The sequence below is a fragment of the Sinohyriopsis cumingii genome, chromosome 12 (assembly GCF_028554795.1).
Source record: "Sinohyriopsis cumingii isolate HCF-2022 chromosome 12, ASM2855479v2, whole genome shotgun sequence".
In the NCBI taxonomy this organism is placed as follows: Eukaryota; Metazoa; Mollusca; class Bivalvia; order Unionida; family Unionidae; genus Sinohyriopsis; species Sinohyriopsis cumingii.
This window is the reverse complement of record NC_142972.1, coordinates 67,186,748-67,214,079: the sequence shown is the minus strand read 5'-3', so window position 1 is coordinate 67,214,079 and position 27,332 is coordinate 67,186,748. Positions and strand designations below refer to the sequence as shown.

General features: G+C 35.7%; 1 pseudogene; it reads left to right on the top strand.

Annotated features, from left to right (window-relative positions):
- Positions 1-16,098: 16,098 nt before the first annotated feature.
- Positions 16,099-27,032, top strand: LOC149786634 (thymidine phosphorylase-like; annotated as a pseudogene).
- The last annotated feature ends 300 nt before the right edge of the window (positions 27,033-27,332 follow it).

Below are 27,332 nucleotides of genomic sequence, written 5' to 3'. Positions count from 1 at the left end.
ATTTAATTTGGCTCCATGCTTGATCAAAACAAGACTTTGCTAAAGTCATCGAGTTATTAAAAAGTCTCATAAAGACTTTGAGTATCGAACGGCATAATGCTGAAAACCCAATCTAGTTTCAGAAAATAATGTTAGACTGTTGTATTGTCCTTCCTTGTTTGGTATGACTCGGCCGCTCTAATCACTAGGCCAGTGGATTGGTTCATTATATCTCTCAATACATGACAAAAGCGTTGACGGAATCTCTGTCATATTTTATTCGAAATAAGACAGATAGATTTCAGCGGAAATTCTCTTGCCTCCTAAGTTTTGCCTTCAGAAAACACATGCTAGAGTGTTGTTTTTTCTTCCTTATTACCAGTTTAGCACATGGTACATACCGGACTACGTTCCATCTAAATCTAGGATGTGTATATTATTGTCACAGTCCTGGCTTGCTACCTGAAAATATACATTTGCATTCTTGTAGACTATAAAGTCTCCTACCTGAATCACATTTGAAGATTAAGGAAGAGCAAACAAATCCGTATGATGCCACGTGTTAATAGTTTGCTGATCATCAGCAAAGCATAGCAAAACAAATATATGATAACTTGTACGGAGGTTTGATACGGGGCAAAGTTGTATAATAAGGAGTTAATTTGTAAGAAAAGAAGACTATTTTAACAATTATTTTATCAATTTAAACTAAAGTTTCTGAAAAACTAAATAAACACGTTTCATTGGTTTCCTGATTAAATTGATCTATATTGTTCTATAATGGAGTCTAACTGTTACTCTTTTGTCGGTACACATACACACACGCACACACACACACACACACACATATATATCTATCTAACTATCTCTCTCTCTCTCTCTCTCTCTCTCTCTCTCTCTCTCTCTATATATATATATATATATATATATATATATATATATATATATATATATATATATATATATATATATATATATATGTATATATATGAGAGAGAAATGGACGAACATAACGGAGTATTGATTTGTCTTCTCCCGACCGAGCAAGGAGTGGGAATCTTGTGCGATAGGATAGGTGGAAGATTAGAATATTAAAAGAAAATAAGAAAATGGGGAAGGGAGTTTCCTAACACAGAAACATACTTCTACTGAATCCTTTTAAATCTTAAATTATCAGCAAGGTTCACGTTTCAAAGTAGAAATTCATCTAATCGTGTCATAAGTAGTTGTCATTACGATTGTGATAATTGTATATTGCCGTTCGTACGCATGTGCGAGCTACCTTGAGGCCGTTTCTATTACATTCGATAAGGATCCCGTAGTCAGTGTGACCTGTGATGTCATCAGTCTTTCCAACAGGTGTAAACGTTGGAATTTGAGTACAAACATCTGTGACTTGTAAATAGTTTTTGTTTCGCATCTACAGTAAGATGTTCAAACACCACAAACTGAGGATTTGTATTTGTGGATCAAAACTAGCATAACACATTATCATAACCAATTTAAAGTATGTGAAAAAGAGGATAAGAATGGGACAAATCAGGAGAAAGAGCGGGGCGAGTTGAAAGGGAAGGCGTGCACTTAAAACAACCGAATCTAGTGCTTACAGTAGTGGTGTATTATATTTATGCTACTTTGTGATAAAATATTCATAAATCAAATCAAACCTCATAGAAGAACACTATCATCGGCGATTCGTTCTATTCTCTTCCTGTTCGAGTAGGATCTTAAGCAGAACTACTAAAATAATGGCTACAGTGTACTTGTGAAAATGCAAATATCGGGATTATTATTTTCAAATTTCAATAGTAATTAAGGACAATATGAAAGCCTCATGTAGACCTCTATGTTAAAATATTTTGGGGGAGGTTGTAATACAGCCTCAAACGGTATAGCCTCACGTAGACTTTTATTTTACAATGGGGTGGGGTGGTTACTCTAGCCTCAAACGGAAATGGAACAGGGCGGGACTGTCTAGGATCAGTGGGAATTGGAACTGGGTAGGTCTGTTTAGGGTGAAGGGTTGTACACAACACAACATTTACCAACAAACATAGACATAGACATGCATAGACATACAAATAAACACCTATATACATCCAAACAAAACAGAGCAAGATGGTATAAATCCTTAAAGCACTACTTTTGTTCTAATTTCTCTTCTTTTCCACCAATTCCTCATCTTCTCTATGAAATTGTTCTTCTTCTTCTTGTCCTCATCCTGTTCCTTCTCATCTTCATTTTTTAACTTTCATTGTCTTCCTCCTTCCTTTCCGTATCCACAATTGATTTTATCTGCTCGTTTTCCTCCTGTCCTCCTTGTCCTTCATCAAGACACCTTTTAAAATTCCTTTTACTTTTCTTAATCTATTCAGCTCAGTTTCACTCGTCTGGGGATGTAGAAGCCTAAAAATTCTTCAGTCAATTCAATGTATCCATTACTGCTTTTAATTTTCCCATCTTGTCCACTTCGTTTGTAGTCATCTTCGACTACTCAATGATGAATGGTACAACTCGAAGGAACGCACGAATTTTGATTATAGTCGCTTTCGTATATTTGCGACTAGCTGATTCCCGAACTAGCGGGATATTTAATTCATTGTCTGAGAAGGAAAGAAGCCACATCTCCCACGCGTTTATGCAGATAAAACCTGCTACAGAATTACGCCACAATTTGTGGGCAATAAAGTGCCATTCAACCTGCGTATTACGGCTATAATTAGTGGTAATAGACCCAACACACACTCATTCAAATTATATGTTCACTTTAGCAGTAAGAGAGGTAAAGCGTGATTGGGCAAAGCTCTCGTGACTTCACAGTACACGCTCATCGGGGCACCTGGTTATTAGATGAATTGGAATCAGCCCACAAACTAGTCTTAGATGATCCTGGGCATGTAAGGGAGGAAAGAGACCCAACAAGAGAGCACCACCGTCCATTTAGCCCTAAAACGCCAGCCTAACATATATCAAAGCATGTCCAGCATTATAAGGTATACACCCTATTGCCAATTCTGTGTGAGCCACAATGATAGTGTCACGCCTAATATGGTTAAAAGTTTTCTTCTTTTAATAAAATTTGAAATCTTGAGTACTAAGCGTACATTTTAGGTCCTAATATTACACTGATATATATTAGCCATAGCGACCTTCAATACTTCTTCCGGCAATGCTTATCTCATAAGGATGATATTTTTGAATGGTCACCAAAGGATCAGATTAGTGCTTATTTGGTTAAGCCGAGTCTGTTTCCGACCCAAGTTGAAAACCATTGAATAACGAGGCATTTGGATAGTAATTAGCCCTTAGAAGGGCTGTTAGGATGGCATATTGGAGGCTTTTCTTAGGGAAAAAAGACACACACACATACACACTATACCGACAAACACAAATATTGTTTTGGCAAATTGATCAGTCACTCTTTTCTAGAGATCTGAGTAGCCCTAATAAACGGTCTGATTTTGTGAACTCCAGATGCACCTGCTCAATGGCCGCACATCCCAGGTTGGGCATCACACATACAACACAGACTCCAATTGTTTTCCTAATCTACCTTTCTAGTTGCGAGCGCAGATGCGGGATGAGTAGTCTCATTTTCCTAATCCTCAGTTTGTGGGATAGTGAAGTTTATCTCTTTCTGTATTCTGCTTGTGGATGGTGTGGTCTCCCTAATTGTTGATGGCGATGAGGCTTCCACTCTTGTCGCTGTCTCTTCAACTCCAAATATCAGTTCTCAATCTGTGGTACATCTGCTCTCGGTGGTGGTAGCGGTTGTGGTACTTGGCGTGGTCATGGTGGTGTCCTCACCATAGGCTTCAACTCCCAACTCTGCCTCAAGATGAGGTGAGGTAGTATCGTTTCTTTCTTGTTCTCCTTTTCTTTTCAATCATCCTCTTCTTCTTCAATCTTGGTTCATTATTATAATGCCTCCAAAGGCTAGCTTGTCCGTGATGCGACGAGCATTGTCCAGGTGCATTTATAGTTCGATCAGTTTTTGTAGTCTGCTATTTTTTTTCTGGTTGACTAGTCAACATGGATAGACAGACTGAGGAACGCACCGCGTTATATGCCTCAAGCACGAAAGTTAAGGAAAAGATCCTCACACCAAACTAACAATATACACCTCACCACAACCAAAACATGCACCAAGCGGACCTTAAGGAAACACCCACTTCAACTTTGTTCCCTACAGACACATTCTATCACCACCAATACATACAAAAATACATCAAACACATTATCATACATGCAATAGTACAAATTGTTTATAGACACACGTCTAACACTTATCCTACAAACACACTAACATATAAGCACACAAATACACCAGTATGGCACTAGAGTAGTATCTCTTTTCTAGAGATTTAGGATAGCCCTGAAAACGGTTGGTTTATTTGATTAGGTGTTTAGCAATCGATTATCGCCTGAGATTACGTCCCCGTCTCGCTGCAGGATTTCCCACGGCAGACAGTCTGCTTCTGAGGAAGGAGAAGGAGACTTGATTGTTGTACACACAGCAGTCCACGAATTGTTTGTATTACTCCTGCTGTTGTTGCTGATGCTGCTGTTGCTGATGTTTCTGAAGTCTGTACATTTCTGTCCACTCTTCTTGCTCCTTTATGATTTTGTTCTCTAAACACCTCTTCTATGAGATCTTGTGCGCCTTAATCATTCTCACATTTTCTTCCTGTTCCGCTTTTTGCATCAGGTTTTAGCTTGACTCTATATAAATTCACACGGGCATCGATTATTATGACTAATTTGGAAGTCATCTTCATTGGTTGACGAATCACCAATAGATGGTCAGACTGGCAACCGCACCGCCTTAAATGTCACAGGCGCGGACGCGAAAGAAAACATCCGTTTCTTTCTAGGAATGATATAGCTATCATAACCCAGCTGGATAGAGATAAGGAAAAGAACATATATATTCATACAGTATTCATTTTTCAAAATATGCATTCATTTTTCAAAATATACAACAGACACCCATGTTCCAAATACAACATTTTTATTGAAAATCAACTAACCAACAAAAAACTGTTTTACAAAAGGTAATGAAATTCCCAGTTATCCATGTTTTGTTTGTGTCTTTCTCATCGGATAATAAGTCACCAATACAATCCTGATATTTTGCTTCAAAAACGACTCTTCTCAGTGATTCAATGCACTGGATCTCCATAGTAGCCAATAGAGGGGCGGAATTGTCACGCAAGTCTTTATAGCACTGACGAAACACTCCTTCCTCCGAGATGAGACCCAAAGCGTCGTCCAGATACTCGTCCAATTGTTCTTCTTGAAGCATCATGAAGCATTTATCGTTCTATATTTGATTGGGATGATCGTTTTGACATCCGTAAGAATGGTTTTGTGTCAACGCTGTAATTATTGTCGCCAGGTGCTGCTGAAAACAGGAGACTAAATGGTCTTCTTTTTCTGGCCATATGGACATCATCATGTCGTCTTGTTCTTTGTTTTTTTTGTGTGTGGGTAGGTTTGCTTCCAAGAAAACCTCCGTACCCATCTCCAAAGAGGCTCCACCGTTCAAAGAGGGATAAGAGTCTTCTTAGCTTCTAAAAATATAGAATTACGCATCTCAAGCTATTTATTTCTATCGTAATGTCGAATTCTGCAAACAAGATGATGTTCACCGTCTCGGTTAGAGTTTTAGCAAATTGAAGATCAACACGAAGTTGGTCAGCTTTTATAGGGTGGAAATGTCCTTCGATGCTGCCTTGGTCTGGAGTAAAATCAAAAGCCAACATTGTGCAACCTCCTGCACAATCTTCGTACGAAATTCCGTGGTTGCTGTTGAAACATACCTGTCAAGTAGCTTTCAACATGGACTAGTAACATCTCAAGTAATTCTCCTACTCAAAATTAGGTTCGAAGGGTCAGGCACACAATGTCTTGCCATCTACGATCATGGACACTCAGTAGTGTTTAAACTCGAAAGAATTGACAGTGATGGCTCCTTTCAGGCTGCTGATGATTAAACGTTTGGAAAATTGTCCTTACAAGAGATCGGAGTCCAGCGGCAATGGTGAATGTTTTCACATCTATGCTTTAATCGGTTACTTAGCGACATTTCCGCTCAATGGATGACTGTTGGGGTTTTCCACTTTATGGAACATGTTTCCCACTTTAGGTAACACTTTCACGCTTCGCAAGTATTTTGTGGCTTCTTGGATGATGGTTTTATTCTCGCTTGCATTGACCATCAAATGGAAAACGGTAATGCAAACGTGCCATCAGTTCTAGACTACGACCTTGTAGGATTTGCGTTCGCCGATCGTTACATTCCACGTTGTGAGGATCGTCAGTTTCTGTCACGGCTGTGGTTGAACTTGTCCTCACCTGCCGTGACAGGTTTTCAGGCTGCATAAGCACCTAGATGAGTGTTCCTGGCGTCCTTTCCTTACGTTAAGAGGATTTTGAATTAGCTCGGTAATAGTAAGCATCCATTCTACTGCTGACCTGTTTGTTATTCAAATACAAATCCACTTCGCTGAACAAGGAATGAATGAAATTATTGACTGGAACTACTCTGGAATCGGCTTAGGGAACAGTGTCGTCCGTTTTGATAACTTTGACTTTCAGAAAGAAATAACTGTTATTCAGATCAATGTAATCTTCGGCCTGCCTTTTCATTTCAAATTCGATGGTGGCAGAATCGGTCAAAGAGGAGACGGAATAGAATTCCACCCATTCGGATTCGCGCATTGTCACCATGGTGGGTGGCATCAAAAACATTTTCAGTTCTGACTAGGAACATTCGCAGGAGTCTGTTTCACTCCCTTTTATTAAATTAGGATGTCTAATTTTCTCGTTTTCCCCGTAACGTGTTTACGAAGTCCTTCTGGGGGTTGTGGTCTCTTTCTGTTTTGTCCTTGCTGTGGGTGAATGAAGTAGGAATGCCATGTTCACTAACGTTCAGTGCATTTACAGGAGTTTCTTGTTGAGTCAAAATGTATTTTCCAGTTTGAAGCAACACATTTTTGCTGGCTCTTGAAAAGGCCTCTGTGGGAATTTGTTTGTCGAAGAAAACATTTTGAAGAATTGTTTTCATTGCGGCAAAGCGGCATCTTTTACCGGGTGCAATTCTCGCTTCACCATTGGTTTCAAGAAGGGTCCCACCGAACGAAAGACAGGTTTCAGCATATCTTGTAAACCGTGTCCTCATTGTCGAGCCACTCTTCGCACATGACTTACAAGTCGTTAGAGAATATATTCGAAAATGGAGTTTCACCGTGATTTTCCCTTTTGAGAATGGAATATTTTGTCCCAGATCTCCTTTTATACCAATGTTGACAGTGTCAAAACAAGACTTACTGACGGGCAAATAGTGAGTATGTACAAATTCGTGGTGAATATGATAAGTGTCTTCAAACTCCACGTCATGAGTCAGGCCAGAATTCACGTTTAAAGGAATGGCTTGTAGTAAAGGTACACTTTAGAGTATACAAAGATTAAATTCATTCCTTCGTTCAGTTATACAGGGTGACAAAATAACTTAAAAATCGCTTATGCTAGAGACACTAATGTCAGGATAACCTGATCATTATATAATTTGACCTTGTCTCTACACAACATGTCAAACAAACTGGGATTAAAAGTGATGGACAACGTTTGGGTATCCCTAAATTTTATCAGCAGACGACGAGCATTTTTGCGGGATGCGTTGTTCTTGTCAATGATGGAATTCTATCTTTCGTTTGTATGGCATAAAAGTCAGCATTCATCCTTCCTTGAGATTCCAAAGTACACGTATGAAGTCTTTTCACAAAGAGGTTAGTTTTATCTTCTTTGTCCTTTCCATTTCGGACCGATGAGTAAAACATCTCTAATGAGTCCTCGCAGCATTGCTTCCGTCAGTCCTTTGATCAAGGGTCGTATCAAAGTGGGCAAAACTTCATCGAGTTTCAGCAACATCTTTATATTTAGACGGACGGGCATTTTCTTTTCGACCATTTGGCGAAGAACGTGTCAAATTTCGGCTAGGTGTTCTTTCTGGTGTTTAGCAATTGTATCGTTCCTTTCAAACCAGTCATAAAAGATTCACACACGGTATCGATGATGTATTTTTGAGGCTTTTTGAACGAGTTGTTTCCACATGGGTGTAGGGTATTTGAACAGGAGTGACAACGAGTCCCTATAATTGGCTAAACGAGGATGCAGTCCTTTTCTTTTTCCTCTTATGAAATAAGAGAAATTACTTCTTGGGGGTGACATCTTTATTTGTTTAAGAGCTCAAGAGCACTAATGTCAATCGTCTGGCATGGGTCTTTTTATAATGGAATGCGTCTCCACTGATTGACGGTACGTCGTATAACCTTCATGACGGGCATTAATCAAAGTTGAAGTGTTTGCCGCAGACTAAATCGTGACAGTTCTTGCTTGGATAAATCCAGTAAACTCTGTAACATTCCCGAGCTCTTTTGGACTTTTATTTTGGGAGAGAGTACGTTTTATAGGCTGCCTCTGCGGCTAAGGATCATGAGGTCGTCGAGGATGGAGGAAAATTCATTGAGATACGGAGTTCCATTTTTTCATCTAATTTGGCAAGGTGGGTGTCAAATGAGGCTGGCATTACTGGCATCGGACAAGTGGCATAATCTGCTACAGCTGCTGATATAGACACTGTCACTGCAGATCATGGTTTTGGAAGGTAAGGATGCATCTGGGCAAACTGTTTTTTTTTTTACTTTCCTTGGGATTTGTTTCTGGGGATGTAACTTGGTCTTGACATCACTGCTTTTTCTTATTGGCACGTTTTTGTTTGGAAAAGCCTTTTCTTTGGGGCGGACTGCTGTGGCGTTCGGATTCCATTTTAAGAGGGAGCGAATGGTTACACCTCCTATAGAACCACTACCTCCAAATTTCAAAATGATTTGCTTTCTGGTTTGAGTGTCAATTCTGGGATCTGCCAGTTTCGACAAGGTTGATTTGTGTTTTTCAAAAAGCGTTTTGTTTGATGACGGATGTGAATGATGCCTTGAAGTAAATGACTCGCTCTCACCTTAAACCATCGTAAGATTTATTTGAGACTAGCTTCTAACACACGAGCAAGTATTTGTGAATTGTTTTCGCGACTGATGTCATACAGGGCACGAATCAATTTGACTGGAAGTTGAGAATGAAGGGACATGATGTTGACAATGTATGAGACGGACCAGAAGTGTCCGAGGTTGTTATAGGTTTTTCTTCACAATGACGGGGACATGTACACGACAGGTCCTCCGTCTTGGCACCATTTGTAACAAAGATAGGTTCGAAATCGCAAATAATAGTGGTTGGCTGGGTTTAAATTGACGAGTAAATAAGGTGTTTTATTACAGTATTTATGCGTTCTATACGTGAGTCAGCCAAGGCGTTCCTAACAGTTTGGCTAACACTTGCACTTGTGATCTATCTCTGGGTTTTTTAAACAACACCACGTAATGAGCATAAAGACTGATGGTGCGATGGACTGTCTGTAATCATCTCACCATATTTTCACTCGAATTACCCCAACTTATATGAAAACATGACACTTTTCTATACATTCGCAGTGTTTTTATATATAAGTTGAATATAATAATTGAAAGTTTGCTTATGTAGTAATTCATGGCTTGATGGGCTTTGCGTTTCTGATTTAAACGTTTCCCTACACCAAAACTGGTTTTATATCAAAGTAGATTGAATAATAGTGCAGGGTCTTAGATTGCGTCAAAGTGAAGAAAACATGTACACATTCTGTTTAAAAAGTCTGGAACTGCGGTGACGACACATCTACTTTTGAGTTTTGACGTAGCCGAAGGAAAATGATGTGGATATGGATGAAATTATGTATTTGAGCTGCCTACGTGGAGAAGGTTGAGGTTGTAATTGTAAATGTTATGTTGGGATTCAACTTTTGTTCTGCATATATGTCCAGTTTAACTTTATATCCTGTTGTTTATATTCTGTACTTTCAGTGTAAAGATATTTTGCGCAGTAAATTTAAGACATGTTTTTGTGAAGAGGCACGGACATTATATTACATTTGCACATGTGAAAAAGTTACTACTTTTTCACAGTATTGGCATGATGGTGTACTATTTCTTTCTGATTGATGTATGAGTAGACACTTGTCATATATTACCTTGCTTTGATAAGCACAAATGAACTCAAAGTTGTAATTATGAATCTTATAGGCTCATTGTATTCACTTGCATCTTTTCGGCCTCATTTAGACAGTCTTTTGACCTTTTCGCAATTGGTTTTCTGTGCATGGAATATGTAATTGTGACTGTGCATTCCACATAAAGTTTAGTGTTAATCAGGTTTCCATAGGTGAGAACAGTCACTTTACTCAGACTGAATACATACTACTGTTCTTAAACGCTTAGTTTTAGTTTCTTCGTGGTAATTCAAACAAAGCTTAGAATGTAGAGTAAAGCTACTAAAATCATTTCACATTAAATTTGTCTGCAAAACAAACAGAAAAAAGCAGTTCTACTTCAGTATAGCATTTATCATGTCCTTTGAAGGGATAATTGTGTCCTAGTTATATCTTTTGGAATGAATACATCAATAAGTCTTGATATGTTAATTCCAGGGAAAATCTAAATTTCAAAACGCTATATGAACAGAATCTAAATTAGATTTTATATTAAAACAACAGTTGTAATAATGGTCCGTCGTCGGTTTCATTCCCTTATTTTAATTCCTTAAGCAAAAGAAGTATTTACAACGTGTTAAGTATTAGGTAATTCAATAGAACGTCAGAATAAAATCTGACTGTACAAGGTTTTAAGATGCATCAGAGATTATTTAAAAGGTGCAGAACATATGATGTTACCTATATATATTATTCTTCAACATTGAAAGTTAACACGTTATTGATAAGTCTAAAATGCCTGCAAAGTCTACTATATATTATACATTTGACGCCATTGTGACGTCAGGACTCTCGCAGTGACATAAAGTCGTAGACCTTGAAATTTTCGGAGATGGAGAGACTTTTTCAAACATCTTTGAGGGGCATCTCTATATTTTTAAACTTCAATTTTCTATACATTTTCAGTAGATTCATACAAATGGTGTAAATAAACTGTTCAGTGTCTTCTTTCATACCTTTTCACTCGTCTGCCAGAACCACCACCATGCTTCAATTAGTATTGACCAAAATAAACTTCAGTTTTGTAGCACATACATATTCGGTCAATGTTTTACAGATTTTACTTCCAAAACATGTTTAAGCTCATTTTTTTTATGAAACATTGAAACTAAACTTTTTGGCGTTATATGAGCTATTTAAATAAAACCGACTAAAACCGAAGTTTTGGTTCTACAGGTTTGATCGAGAGGATTAACTTTAATGCGTATCACGATTACACGAGGGGTCAGTGTATCCCGATGATTTTACCTACTTTGAGATTGTCTGGATGATAGATCAGGATAAATCGTATCCTATGAGCCTTTTCATTCTATCTATATTACAGTAGGTCATTGTGGTTTGTTTGTTTTGTCCTTTGGGTTGCCTCCGCAATCGGGTCTTTGTAGTAGCCTCGGCAAATTTATATACCTCTTCAGACCATTTTGGAATGCTTCATCGTCGGAGCAAATTCTGCGTATCCTCGGTGCCTGGCTGTATGGGATTTTCCTAATGCGGTGTTTTGGATGGCAACTGGTTGGGAGGTAATACTGGTGTTTGTCGGTTGGTTTTGGGTAGCTGTCAATATGGAGTTTGTTTTCTAAGTAGTTTTTCGTTTGCTGGAAAGCTTTACAAAAAGAACAATCTACCTAGATCTGATTGGGTGACAAAGAAGCTGTTCAGAAGTCCAGTCGCAGAGCACCTCTCTTTCCCTGGCCGCAGTTTCAGCGATATCACACTTATTGCAAATGCTCCCAACCCCAACTGGAGTTCCGAAACCAGAAAAGAAAAAGGAATCTTACTGGATACTCCGCCTTAGAACATTGAAACCAAGCGGCTTAAACCAAGAAGATTAGAAACGGACAGCCATGCGCAAATAAAAATATATATCAGCAGCCGACACACTTTCTTTCAAATAATTCTCTTTATTTGTTTATTAGTTACCCAGTCGCCTATAATTACTACTACATCAGTGAAATATCCGGGATATAATTTGCGTTTAAATACATTTACATAAAATAACAGATGTCGTTATGGCTCATCAATTTCTAGGTCAAAATAAACTATTTTGCAGCATCCGCAACAAATTGAAATAAACTAGTTGAAACGTAATAAATTCAAAGGTTTCATTCATATAGAAATAGCCATGGAAAGTTTCGCAAACGCAACGGTTTTTCTTTTTATTAGTTTTTCATGCCTATGTTTTTTTTTTTTTAATTTGGCTTGATAAAGACTCATTAAGAGTCGAAAGCGCCTAAGGTATTTAGATACTAGTTTTGTACTGTTGTCAGTTTATTGCATTTATCGTAATCAATCCCTGATACACGTGATTCCTTGTTGGATATAGTGCACTTGAAAGAACGGTTATTTGCCATATGATTTGTATTTTGTATATAGATACTAGCTCTAATTTCAACATTGTCACCTTCCTTATTATTGCCGCCAAATATTTTCTTGGTAGAAACTGTGAATGTCTTTTGTCATTCGTCTAAACTGAATGACGTTGACTTACCGTCTTGACAAAATTCAAAATGTCACAAGTTTGTAATGTATTTGAAGCTCATGCTCGTTAACATCTCTGTACTCATTATATGTTCTTTCTATTCTTGTTTAATGTAAATTGATTTTTTTATGATGTAAATTTGCTGCTGAAGTTGAAATTAAAATCACTTTGTTGCACATATTATAATATCAGGTACAGCAACGTCTAAATATGCAACGTTTTTAAGCAATGCAAATGTGATCAGTAGCTTTGCTTCAAAAGTTATAAATATAGTTGGCTATCCTCCGATATAAACATGATGGTTCCCATATAAAATAAAATAAAACTTTATAAAGGAATATTATGTCATCAGCAAACAAATGCACGAGGAAATATTTGTTTCATATCTGCAAGAATATCTCTTGTATACTTTAATGGAGAGGTGGAACGTCTGCTCAAAAACTAACAAACAAATCTGTAAATTATTGCGTTTCGTTGCAAATATATATTTTACTAATACATCGATTTTCATTTTCTTAAGTCCCTGTTATTGTAGCCCCTTTCTCGTAATCCTCCAAAAACAATGACCACTGATAATGAAAGTCCTAATTGTTGTTGCAAATCCGGTGGGACTTCATTACTTGGGATTTAACAGTACTGCGTAGACGAAAACTATATTTACGTGCGAACTAATGTGTTTCTGTTTCTCAGAAATATGCCCTAGTACGAACTGATGGGAGTCAGTTTCATTGAAATATAACCTAGCTGAAACTGATGGGTGTCGGTTTCTTCGAAATATACCTATAGTCTTAATATACATCCGATTGTTTGTAACCCCCAACCGATATAAAAGAAACGGTAATCTTTAATGTGATAAAAAAGCGCACCGAACTTAGTCGATTCATTCATTGATTTATAATTTTTAACCTTACTATGACTAGAGTGGCCCTAACGTCGTCACCATCTGCGCGTTTCATGCTTAACGGAAGTTTTCAATATAATAGACGGACAAGCTCAAGATCTATTTCCTGTTCCAGGACAAGTCCATTTTCAGCAAAGGGGTGTGTGCACGACTACAGATATACGTGCGTATGTCGTCTGCTTCCGATATTAACAATGTCTAAGCAAGCAATGGAAAAGAATGACAACAACAAATTTGCCGTTCACGTGAATTTAGAAAGCGGTTTAATTTCTATGTTCATGTGTGCAAAGGGATATAATTCCAAACTCTCAAAGTTATGGTAATTTACAGAATTATCCGGCAGTTACCGAATAGAATGAACTACGTCATTATGTTGTCTGATGGAAAAAAACTAACCCATAGTGTACATAATATGGCGCCGTGTTAGTATGGAAAGTCCGTTAAGCATGCAAGGTGCTGGGGATTCCAGTTTTCGTGCAATTCTGGTCACAGTCATGTTATAAATCATAAATCAACGATTCACTTGACTTAGTTCTGTGCATTTTTTATCACTTTAAACGTTTTCTTTATTGAAATCGGTGGGGGTGGTGGGTAAAAAGAAATGGTGATATATAGTCAGACTATAGTAAGAACAGATAGGTGTCGGTTTCTTTGAAATATACCCTAGTTAGAACTGATAGGTGTCGGTTTCTTTGAAACATATCCTAGTAAGAACTGACGGGAGTCAGTTTCTTTGAAATATACCCTAATTAGAACTGATGGGTGACAGTTTCTTTGAGACATACCCTAGTAAAAACTAATGGGTGTCGGTTTCTTTGAAATATATCCTAGTATGAACTGTTGAGTGTCATTTTCTTTGAAATATGTCCTAGAAGCCAGGTTATTCCTTTTGCACCATTGTTCATCTTAAGCATTGTCACATTCTTTTTGGTTTAAATTCTATTTAATGAATACGTGTTACTCATCAATTTAAATAACCATTTAACTTCATCTTCCTGATGCATCCGAGTGAATTAAATATGACGAATAAATCTAGCGTAGAAATATCGTAGCTTTTAGGATTTATTAAACATCTTTTTCTCCCATTCAGCTACACAAATATTTGCATAAACTGGAGCTAACCTGTTTCCCAATGCTATATCTTTTTATGGAGATGCATGTGTTTATTAAAAACAAAATAGTTCTTATCATAACAAATTTTCAATTCAAAATTTCATTAGTCGGTAGATTTGGCTCCTGAGTATCACGCAGCACCTTTCCGAGAGCAAACAAAAGATAGTAATGTACGATGTTAATATCAAGGTTATCACCATCTGTTATAACTGCATTTTCTAGGCGGCTTCGTTTTAACACAGTCTTGCCAGAAAATCATTTCTATCTTCATTTTAACACAGTTTGTTTTCCAGAAAATCATTTATATTTTAAAAACAATGGGTTTAAAGTAATATCGACACATATGACAATGCGCTTATAAACACTTGAACAAAGTGAAATGGGCCTACTTGGCGGAAGTTCCCTTGGTATCTTAAAACTTCTGTACAGGTGTATGAAGATTCGAAACAAATGACAATATAAAATATACTTTTCTTGAATCATTTGGAAAGAGCTATCGATTTCCGTTTTGTCCGAAACAACCACACCGTCTTTACGTATTTTTCCAAGTTTGACATCCAAAAGTGTGTAATTACAAATTGGTTTTTAAAGAGGATGATAATATTACAAATCATTTAATTGTCGCACTGCTTCCACACTATACTAAATATCAATCTACGAAAATAGTGGCACTTTCCTTATCTGCCTTTCTTTTTACCAAAGAGTCATTTTAGAATAAAATTTATTTGTAACGCCCTAAATCTTGTTAACTGAGGCTTGAAGTCTATGAAAGATATACATGAGGTATGCTTTTGTTTCTGATGTTACAAACGCAATCCTGTACATCCTTAGATACAACTGGATTTGTCGCTGAATTTTACATTTACGAAGGTGTGTATTTTATTATGAAGTCGCCAAATGGATGAAATAAAATCTTAGCGACAAGCTCTTTTCGATTTTTGTTACATCATGTCCCAAAATCTAACGTTTTCGGTATCGGTACACAATTAAGATCTTTTGAAAGTAAACTGGACAATGTCAAGGAAAGTTAGAACGTGAAGTTTATAAATATTTACCACGGAAGTTTAGAGTTAGCATATTTGCAGTATAACAAGTTTTGTCAAAGAAATGCAAGCCTCTTCATCTCCTAGTTCGGATTTGACCGACGAAACCTTAACTTGAACTAAACCATTAGCGGTTTGAATGGCCGAATTATAAGTCCGATTGATATTTGAGTCAGCAATGCCGAATGTGTAGACTTACGGTTAGGGTTTAAATTGGAGTCAGGACCTACTTAAAGGCTCTGGAAAGGGTCGTTTACTAAAGAAATCTACATTAGTTGTCAAAAGTATATGAAGACTTCAAACATATCATTAAAGGTTCACATTGTAGTTGACGATTACGTGTACGAACATCATAAGACTCTGTTGTTGGCTAAATGAACATTGCATGGATATTTGGTACTTCGTAGTTCCACTTACATGCTTTCTATTATTTATAGGTGGGATGCTGATGGCAATATATCTGAGACATCTGAATGATGCAGAGATCACGTGTCTTACACGCGAGATGGCCAACTCTGGTAAAGTTCTGGCATGGCTGGAGAAATGGAAGAGCCAGATTGTGGACAAACAATTACCGGGGTTGTTGGAGATAAAGTTAGTCTTCTGCTAACACCAGCTCTAGCAGCCTGCGGGATGAAGGTAATATCACATTTCATATATTCGACAGTCTGCTTTCCATATTTTTAGCGCTGGTAATGTGCTTATGCGAAAGGCAATGTGTTTGCGTATCTATTTGCTTATGGGATTGGTTTCAATTACTACTTTTATTATTTAACAATAATGTCTTCTACAGCCTCTTAAGAACTGCTGATGTCACAAATTAAAATGGCATTAGGATAGAGAGAATAATTCTCATTCTAAATGGGAACAAGCTCTTCGCAGATGAAATCACATCGACCTAATTAAAGGATGATGGTATATATTGTTATAGTGAGTCGACTAGTGCTGGAGCAATCGAGGTCAAGGGCTTTGTTTAAAAATGCAATAATGACTAGGGTTTGAACCATTCGATCCTGTGTTCGTAACACATGTCCCATGGCCACACTACCTCATGGATATACTTGTAGATATTAGACAATCATATTTAGTTTTTATATGTAGTGTGATTGACCATGTAAGTATCAGACACCGTCTTTCACGTGATGACACTTATAAATATTGTAATAGTCCTATCAGCACGGTCTTTAGGAGGGTGATACTCTGATCGTCTGTTGGAAGCTAGTAATACTTTGCACTGAAGTAGATGACATTATATTTTCCTCATGAGCACCAAGCGTAGTCATTTTTGTTATAAATTTGCAACAGCGATGTCCACGATCGATATCTATAATGACATATAAATAATTGTATATTATATGCACGTATAAGCATACTATATATGATATAAATGCTATTTATATTGTCATTCAAGACTCATTTTGCCCACGCATTAGGTGCTTACCAGACACTGAGTTTCTGTTCAGTCCTGTACATATTCAGATAATTTAATTTACGTTCATACATACCATTTGCTTACATGGGTACTACAACGTTTTGCAAAATCATGAAAATGCATATTGTTTTAGTTTCTTGGCATGTCTATCGAGTAAACAAGATCTTATGCCACCATGCGGCATTATCAGTGATAGGTCACCATCGCCACCAACTAGGGCTCATGAGATGCCAGCTGGTGATAATAATGTGTATGTTACAGATGATTATATATAGGCATCGAACTATTATTAATAGTCAATCAAATCAGATGGCATCAGTAAATTATTTTTACAAAATGTACACGAAAATTGATAAAGGTACAAATTCGAAAGTTTCCCAACGAGTCGCGTCTAAACAACCTCTTCATCAGGGAATAAAGAAATAAACAGCTTTCATGCTCAAATGAACATTAAAAACAAAACAGAGAAAACGTCAGGACTCCTACATGCTGTGGCCAAACTTACGAGGTCATAAAGCCCAATAAGTCCTATTTAAGAGGAGCTCTGTGAGATGTTTGCTTAACAGGTCTGACAAAATAGACAAATGAAGAAAAAACCTCAGACAAACTGTTTTGTATGCTAGTAGGACGCTTTCCCAATGTTGGAAATATGATTTGATTGGGTGATTACATGTGATGATGCAGAGATGATGACATGGCATCACGTGTACAAAGTAATGTTTAATGCTATCTTTGATAGCTTAACATATACTTTTGGCATGAATGAATGCAGATAACATGTTTAGATCAATTTTGAGACAGCGACAATATCGTTGTTGCTTTGTTTCTACATATTTTTTTAAAAATGTCTTCTACATGTAATAGCGATGAATGAAACATTTTCCAAGACCCCCTTTTGACAGAGTTGTCAATGAGATACGCGAGAGTCGGGGTGAACGAGACTCGAGCCCATGATTAATTTAATCCCAGCCTAATAGATTGAATTATCTTGGTCGTCTCTTCCATTGTGTCATACTGGCGTATTTAGAAATGATGTTCTCTTGATTACTATGATTTCCCCCCGACGTAGGTTCCTATGATTTCCGGTCGTGGTCTTGAACATACAGGAGGAACACTAGACAAGCTGGAATCCATCCCAGGCTTCCGTGTCTATCTAACCCACCAAGAGATGACGGATATCCTAGATACTGTTGGTTGCTTTATATCTGGACAGACGAATGATATTGTTCCCGCAGAGAAGATAATGCATGAGAATCGTGATGTTACGGGTACTGCCAACAGCCTTGGTCTTATTACGGGCAAACAGAACGCAAAAGTGTAAATTGCTTCATTATACGCAATTAACTTACACATATTTCCTTTTTATTGGTGAAGATTAATATCATGAAACTTATTAATATAACAGAAACAAGAAACATCCATTATATGTTTATATTGCTATTTTACTTTAACACTAACACAACATCTTGGAACTTTATTTGGGCCTACATGTGAATTCTGGTCTGCGGAAGTTTTGATATCACTGAGGACAAGCCAATCATTAGGTTACTCAATGTAATTAACATTGTGTGTAAGTTTTCGGCTCGAGTTCGTAAATTATATATATTCATATTTCCTTGCTCAATTGTAATGTCTGCATGTTAATTAAAGATAATTCTATATGGTTCAATGTTTTTATTTTATTATTATTATATATATATATATATATATATATATATATATATATATATATATATATATATATATATATATATATATATTTAAATTTAATTACAGGATCTATTATATCCAAGAAGGCAGCTGTAAGCTTGGATGCCCTGGCTTTTGATGTAAAGACTGGAAAGTCAGCGTTTCGAAAGGATGAGAAACCAACTAGAGAACTTGCCACACAAATGGTATGATTTGCTGGAAGAAATACCGACTACCTTTAAATCTAAACCTTTATGCTTACTATGGTTGTACTTCACGTATCTTAAATCATTATTTATGACTGCCCATCATTCAATAAGGAAATGTGCCATCCAGCAACTATGGGACTTTGTTTTATATCGGGTAAATAAAATCAAAATATCATAAATAAAGACAAATGCATTATATTATTAGTATTTCGTATACGCCAAAGTAGCACACGGTGCAGAAAATTTCGCTTTGGTATTACAATCCATTATATTATCACTGGAACGCTTTGCAAGGTATAAAACATTTGACGAAGTAGTTAATTTGATGTGAGACCCAGATGGATATCCAGACTAAATCGCTTTTAACACACTTCTGTGTGGAATCCATAATTATCTGCACCTATATGTTTTCCACAGTCTGGACGGCTAATATCGCACTTGAAAGACGACACCATAAACCAATTTGCTTATATCGAACTGTTTTGATGTTTATGGATATGCCTCTGATAATAATTCTTTGATAAGATTATTATGGTAAATTGAATATACCCTTATCCCTTACCTAACAATTCTATAAAAATACAATAAACAATTCTATAAAAATACAATAAGTGGTTGATATTCATGAAGTGTAGAAATATTATCTTTATCATAAGCACATGTTCTAGAACAAATTCATTAAAATACTCAGAAAGTATTTATTTTCCAGCTAATGTTCTGGATAGCTTACTATGTTTTGTATTGTAATTTCGGACCGTTTAACCGATGCTTGCTGCGATTGGAAGTTTGCTAATATTTCTAAAATTCTCACCTTAAACTTTAAAGGAATTATTGTAGCTACGATTTTAGTAAGTTTTGTCAAAAAGTTGGATGTTCGGAGATGTTTTCAGTTTTTAGTTTACCTAAAGTACAATATGTTGCCCACTTGACAGGTTAGCCCTGGTTATGGTGTATACATGTTTACATTTTTCTTTTAGTTATTGATATTCATTATAATCTCACATGCTTGACAGTCTTCTAAAGAGGTTGGTTTAGAATCATTTGTAGGAGTGTCAAAGCGAGACAATATTTTAGAATCACCTTTTTCACATAAAGTTTAAAGATATTTTGCATGTTTCATAATTATTCATTAAAGTAATTGATTACAAGCTGAACAAAAATAGTTTCTGTCGCTGTCACTAGAACAATCATATTTTACTGACGCTGCATGCAGCCATAAAAAATAATATTAAATCGACGATATTACGATTTAGACATGAAAGGAAATACTAATCTGATTCCGGCCGTCAGGGTTAAACAGTGATTAAATATAATGAATTAGTAGATGGCAATTTGTGTACTCATTCAAAAATTAATTTAATTGCATCCGCTTAGTGCTTGTTTAAACCAGCCACATAGCTTTTACTATTCACCACAATTTATGCAGAAATGTAATCTGACGCTTTCAGCACGAAAGTGGTAAGTTTGAATGTAAAAAATGTGATCGGAAAGAATACCAATCTTGTGGACACAGATCTGGACTCAAACGGTGATTTTGTGAAAACTAGCGTTGTTTTTATATTCTTCAGTCTTGCCAAAAAGTACAATTGGCAAAGTTCATAATGGTCGTAAGCAAAAATTTTTATACATCATACAAAATGATCACAATGCAATGGTAAGGTCAGATAAATGTATGCGAGATTTCTTTGTTGATTACAGTGTGTGGGAGTGCTGCAAGGGTACCTTGCCTTAAATGCACTTTCTAATTTGCCTAATGGAAAGTTAAAGCACATCGTTTTAGAAACATATTGGTTGTACGGAACTTAGATTACAAATGTTCACGTTCCTTTGCCTGTTCAACCATCCGAGGACAACCTTGTCATCATTCAGCGTTGCTATGGCACACTTAAAGGTGATCCAAGGTACAAGAAATGTATGACTGGGTTGTCATGAGACTGATCTGTTGTTCTTCTTTATTAAGGAGTTTCCTGGGATTTATGTAATGGGAATGCTCAACATAATCCAGAGTAATACATTAGGCGGCAGACTGAAACTACGAACAAAATGACGGAATTAATAAAAGCAAAGAAGTCAAAAAAAGTATTTAACATAATTGAATTAACAAACAATGAGCTTTCGGATCCCTTGTGTAAGCAATAACGATATAACAGGAAATACAGAAATAAAAATAAAACAGATGATTACTCATATTTACCAAACTTCTCATTAGGTAAGCTTAGTTGCTCAAACGCGTTCATTTGTTTTATCTGTTTTAACAAGTTCTGGTAAACCATCTTTTGTAATTTTGCACAATGATGAACCACGACTGGACTTGAAATTAACTTGATGTTCTACCTGTGTGGAATGCATGTAACTGTTACATGCTAAAGTCAGTAAGTAATAGTGATCAAAACAAAGACAGGCAGGGATACGTGCCACTTTTCACAGGTCTATTGTTATACATGACGGTCGTGATTTTGAAACTTACTATTGTTTCTGAATGATAACATGCGTTCTTCATTCCAATACTAGATTCCCTTCAACCTCGATAATTAATTCGATGTGAATTATGTTGTGTTAGATTATTTTATATTTAAAGTGAGATGTACGTTGTTTCATTTTACAAGGTGACTTAGTATGGTGCAGTGTGTAACATCACTTTCTTATAACAATATTTATATCTTTAATATATCGTGTGTATTTATATTTGTTCAGTATCGTCCGAAAGAATCAGTAATACTAGCCTTGATTTCTTTTCTTTATTATACACGTATTTAAATTCGTTTTATTGTGTACTTGATTTAACTCATAATAAAAATAATAAAATAATCAGGCGTTTATAGATTGCCTCAGTAGAATATTGGAGGTAAAATAGCATTAATGTTTTCTACTTACTTCTATATGAGGTGAATTTTGGCAGTGAAAAAGAATATTAAAAAAATCTCAGAATCTTTACTGACCAAAAGGGTACTTATTTTAAGTCATCGCTTAATTTGGCCATCTTATGGATCAAACACAAAGGTTTAAACAAAACTGGATGGAAATTAAATTAAAATCAGAAGACACATACATATAACTTGTTCATGGTTATGTGGACAATTCTGATTTAGTATTAATTGAATTTTACATTGTATCGTGTAATTTTTCGGCCGAACAAATCTTTCGCGTCAAAGGCACTAAAGGTCAAATCTTTTTAAAGCCAGTGTTTAAATTGGACCTATTGTAATCAATATTTAATTTCCCTTAAATATTGATGCCACCATTTGCTGCAAAGGTTAGAGTTTCAAACGCAGCCCCGGTTTTTGCTTACAAATGCAAAAATTCAATCCTTACATCTTCGTGTTATTTTGGATTCACACAATTATTCCGGTAATTACTGTTTTTTCGGGTAAATAACTTTATTCCGGTGAATCTAGTGACTCTTCATCACGGGACAATAAAGAGCACCCCAAAACACTTTCATGCAAATATGTACGCCCTTGTCATGCGTTATGTACGTGTAGAGGAAGCGGTTTGGTGCTTAGGGTTACACTACTGTGCGTATGGCAGTTTGAAGCTTTGTTGACGTAGTCTGTAGGTGTGAAGACGAACTCTTATATATGATTATTGCAAAAGGCTGTCTGGTTTGTGACGATTAGGGAGCATTTTTGGAACCTCAGGTTAGGTCAACAAGAAACATAAATGATTGTCTTGTTATTTATGTTTTGTTGCAACTGTATCTTAAAGCCACGAGGCCGCCGTTCATCATAAATTTCATTATTCCTCCAGTCTAACTAATGTTTGAAAGGAATGAATGTATTTGCTAAAACGCTGACACCAACCGTTCTTTGAAATAATCATGATATTAGGTTTAAACGACATTCAAATATTCTGTTTAGAATTAACCTGTGAGACCCATTATTTCAGTCAATGCAGTATTAATGATGTCAATATGGTAATTTCTATTTAAAAAATGCTGATCTAACTCTGTCAAAGATGATTTAAAAACAGTGTCAGCACTATTTTTAAAAAGAAATTAATCTATTGACATCATTGATACTGCTTTCCAAAAAGTATCTTCTCTTACACAAATTGCATCTTTACAATGTAAAATCAAAAATAGAAATAAAAATAGCATTCCTTATGTCATAGAATATAATCCAAGTTTGCTTAATATAGGTAAGATGATCAATACATATTGAGAGAAATTAAAATCATCATGTAAAGCAAGTGTTAAATCGATACACGAAAGCAAACCCACACTTGCTTATAAAAGGACTAAAAGTCTTAAATATTTCCTAATTAATTCTAAACTAGAAATTGAAAGGGATCATCAACTAAATGTAATAGACCTAGATGCTCGCACTGTTCTTTTATTAATGAAAATACTTCTTTCAATAGTAAAAATACGAAAGAAACTTTTAATATGCGATGTGATAATAGTTGTGCAACATCAAATGCTATTTATTTGAACACACGCAAAAAATGTGGCATCCAATATATTGGACAAACCAATAAAAAATATATAAACGTATGAATCAACATAGATCAGACATAACAAAATTATATCGATCAATCATTTTCATCTCATGTTGCCGCACATTTTAACAAGAGTTCTTTAAGGTCCAGTTTTATGTATTTTTATGTAGTAATCTATCATTAATCTATGCTGGATATGCATATCTCCATGTAAATTATTCGTTAAAGTATAAGATAATTAGGTTACAAATTTAAGCTACGACGTCATCTTGTTTGTGTCATAATGTTTATATTATTGACCACTTACAAAGATAAAAAATTTCATGACGTAAACAGTGATATTGAATTCAGTTTTGAATTCATTCTGATGAAGCAAAAGCTGTTACAAATTCTACGTGTTGGCGTTGTTTTTATATATATATATATATATATATATATATATATATATATATATATATATATATATATATATATAATTATAACCGACACGCCAATAGTTGCGCAAGTGTAAAGTGGAAGAAACAGATTTTGGGTCGAAACGTCTATTTGGTCGAGCAACTGATTGAGACGTAATGATTTTTCTTCTTTTCTCTTTTTCTGTTCGAAACATACAGTCAATTAAAGCAAATAAAATAAATACATCGATAAATAAAAACATACCTTCGAAATACAAAGTACCTAGATGCATTCATATCATATATTTCATGCAGCATATAGTATTTGAGAGATTATTTACATTTTTCTATCGTTGATTTGAAATTGACAGCAGCATAACTTCAGGATTTCAATTTCGTTTCCAGTTTGAATCTGAATCGTGAAAAAAGTACGAAAACTCGAGTGTAAGTCAATATGTAAAATGGATGCTGGCTATTGAGATAATAGTTTTTATTTTGGCTTAGATAAGTTAGCCAACAGCATAACTTGACGGTTTTAGTTTCGTTTTCTGTTTTGCTGGTATCGTGAATCAAAGTACGGAAATTCGAGTCTAGCACGATATACAATGGTTGTTGGCTATTAAGATATGCAAAGAGGATGTCGTTTCATGTATAACGAAACTTGTTTAAAAATTCATATTCTACGATTCTGTTGATGTCAAGATGTCTATCAAGTGATCTTACGCCTTACTGTATATGCAGTTATCACAAGAAATGACAACACATACACATAAATAATTCCTTAAATTAAACTTGAACCATTTAAACTTCTTTATTAGCCGAATAGAAAACACCATATGTAGTCTGAGTCAGTGGCGTCCAGTCAACCGTCAGTCCAAATCTGAATGAAAATCTAATTTATCCACGTTGTAGTCGTAATTAGACCTCTTTTATATTCATGACATTATTTGGAACCAAAAATCTTTTATAGAAAAGAAAAAGAAATATCTCGGTCGAAAAAAAAAATCCAGTCCCCCACCCTACTCGCAAAAATGAAATGGTCGATCCATTATACTCATTGCGTGCAATGAGGGAAAACATTCATGAGAAACCTGTCTGAGAGAGATAGAGAGAGGCTATTGAAGAGATGATTGCCCCTCGCATTTAGGATCTATGGCTAAATCCGAATCTAATTTTCGTACCCTGTATTTGGTACTTTTCATCATCTCATTCAGCTGATACAATAACAAATATTTCTCTCCGCCGTCACAAAACATTCTGATATCGTATCACAAAAAAGCAATTATTTGTATTCGAAAAAGGACACTAGATGCTAAATTGATCGATATAGCATAATAATCACCCCCAAAAGAACTAGAAAGAATTATATAGTCTTTTTCATTTTTTGTACATAACAGCGGGTACCTTTGCCATTTCTAAATATCAGATTGTTTCTCATTTATAATTTGCTCACCTCGAACAATCATTATATATTCTTACACTTAACCGACACAATTAATCTGATCATTTTATTTTATCTCCTCATGCAAATATTCACTTTTCTTTTAATTGTGTATGACCTTTTCTATGAATAAATGAATCATGCTATCTTATTTGTTTTTATCTATCTATCTTTTATATATATATATATATATATATATATATATATATATATATATATATATATATATATATATATGCATAGATATATAGGTAAAAATCAAAAATGTCTAAACAATTCGATTGGTGATGTATTCCTTTGAAATAGGTCAAGGTTGGTAATGGATTTGGAATCAAAACGGCAGCATTGCTCACGAACATGGACGCTCCCGTTGGAATTATGATAGGAAATTCTCTAGAAGTAGTAGAGGCAATTGAAGGTATGCATGGGCAAGGACCAGGATACTTGAACGAGCTTGTTAAGCGCCTTGGTAAATCACACACAGACACAAACGCACTGTCTCACATGCGTGCACACAGAAAAAAAAAACAATCATGCGGCACATTTCAGAGTGTACGGTCTTAATGGAAGATTTAAATGATAATTAGTTCACCTAGTATGATTTTGATTATTTTCTTATTTTTGCTTTATGCATTCAGACGTGACTTGTGTGGTTTTGGTAACCTCGCGGACTGTATCTGTAACTAACCTTCGATCCAGTTTTAGCTTCTTAGTGAGATTCAGTTGCAATCAGAACTCCATAGTTTTCAGACATGGTCAATATTGATAAGAGAGCTGAAATCGTTATTTAAACAATGATATTACTATATCTAATGAGGTGATTTTCGATTAAAGCTTTTACCGTTTGTCGTAGAAATAGGGAATGTAAGATCAATCACTGTCAGTTTGCACCATTTATGTGTAAAACTAGCTTGTAAAAAAGTATGAGTTTTATTTTGTTTTTGTTTTAAGTTCTTTTTAAGACAAACAATTGTTTGCATATCCTAAATGATTACATAAATTTATATATCGGTCTTAAATATTTTAAGGTCGTTTCATCCTAAGAGACAGAGACTTGAGAGGTAGATATATAGAAGATAAAGAAAAATGAAATATGCCTAAATATGGAAATACAAGTTTGAACAACATACAAAAAGACAGATATATTCTCTGAATATAAAAAATGTAGTTTCAAAAGTTATGTCTGTGACGATGAAGCGGTTTTATCGCTGGCGATATAATTATTCTCCTACTGATACATTTCAACATCTAATTATGTAATACAATCTAAAATATAGTCTTTTTGCAATTTGTCTGTAACTGTAATCAATGGTGCCGTAGCTAGCATTATGAATTGCAGGGCGCTAAAATACAGGTTTTCCTCAGGTATTTTAATGTTTAGTTCTATTGTTTACGTAGTCTACTTCTTTGTCTTTTTAGGGTGCTTTCGATTACATTTGCAAAATTATATTATTAAGCTATGAAAAATAATCAAGACTGAAGTGTTTTCTCTTTTATCACCTGTTAAAACCTACTTGCAGGTGATAAGATTGATAAATCCCACATCATAATGTAAGCATTTTCTGTCGCATATGTTTTATGGTTATTATCTAATGAATCATTCCTCCTACAGTGAAAATGTCGATTAATATCATTGTATCCCTAGTCAAGCCTTTAGATATAGGAATGCATTACCATTTTGTTTTCATTTTCACCTTGAATGAGGCCATGCTTTGTTTCTCTGTGGCCAAGTTGAGGAGAAGCAGGAAGGGCGCACGAAAATCAAGAAAGTGATACAAGACTTAACTGCGATGGCCAAGTTTTGCGCAATGGTAAAAGTACAGGGAGTCGAACCGTATCTTGCTGACGATCTCTGCAGGGATGGGACGGACGTGCCAGGCTCCTGCCCAAATTCAAGGTGAAGACGAAAGTCCCCTGCCAAGCCAATGGTAACAATTAAAACCCAGTTATCGCAGAATTGTTTTTATAAGATTGCTATTCAACATCCATTTACTATTAAAGCAAACATGTTTCGATAGGAGAAAAGTTTAGAGAATTACAAAATAGTAATTGTCATTGACTGAAACGATAGCT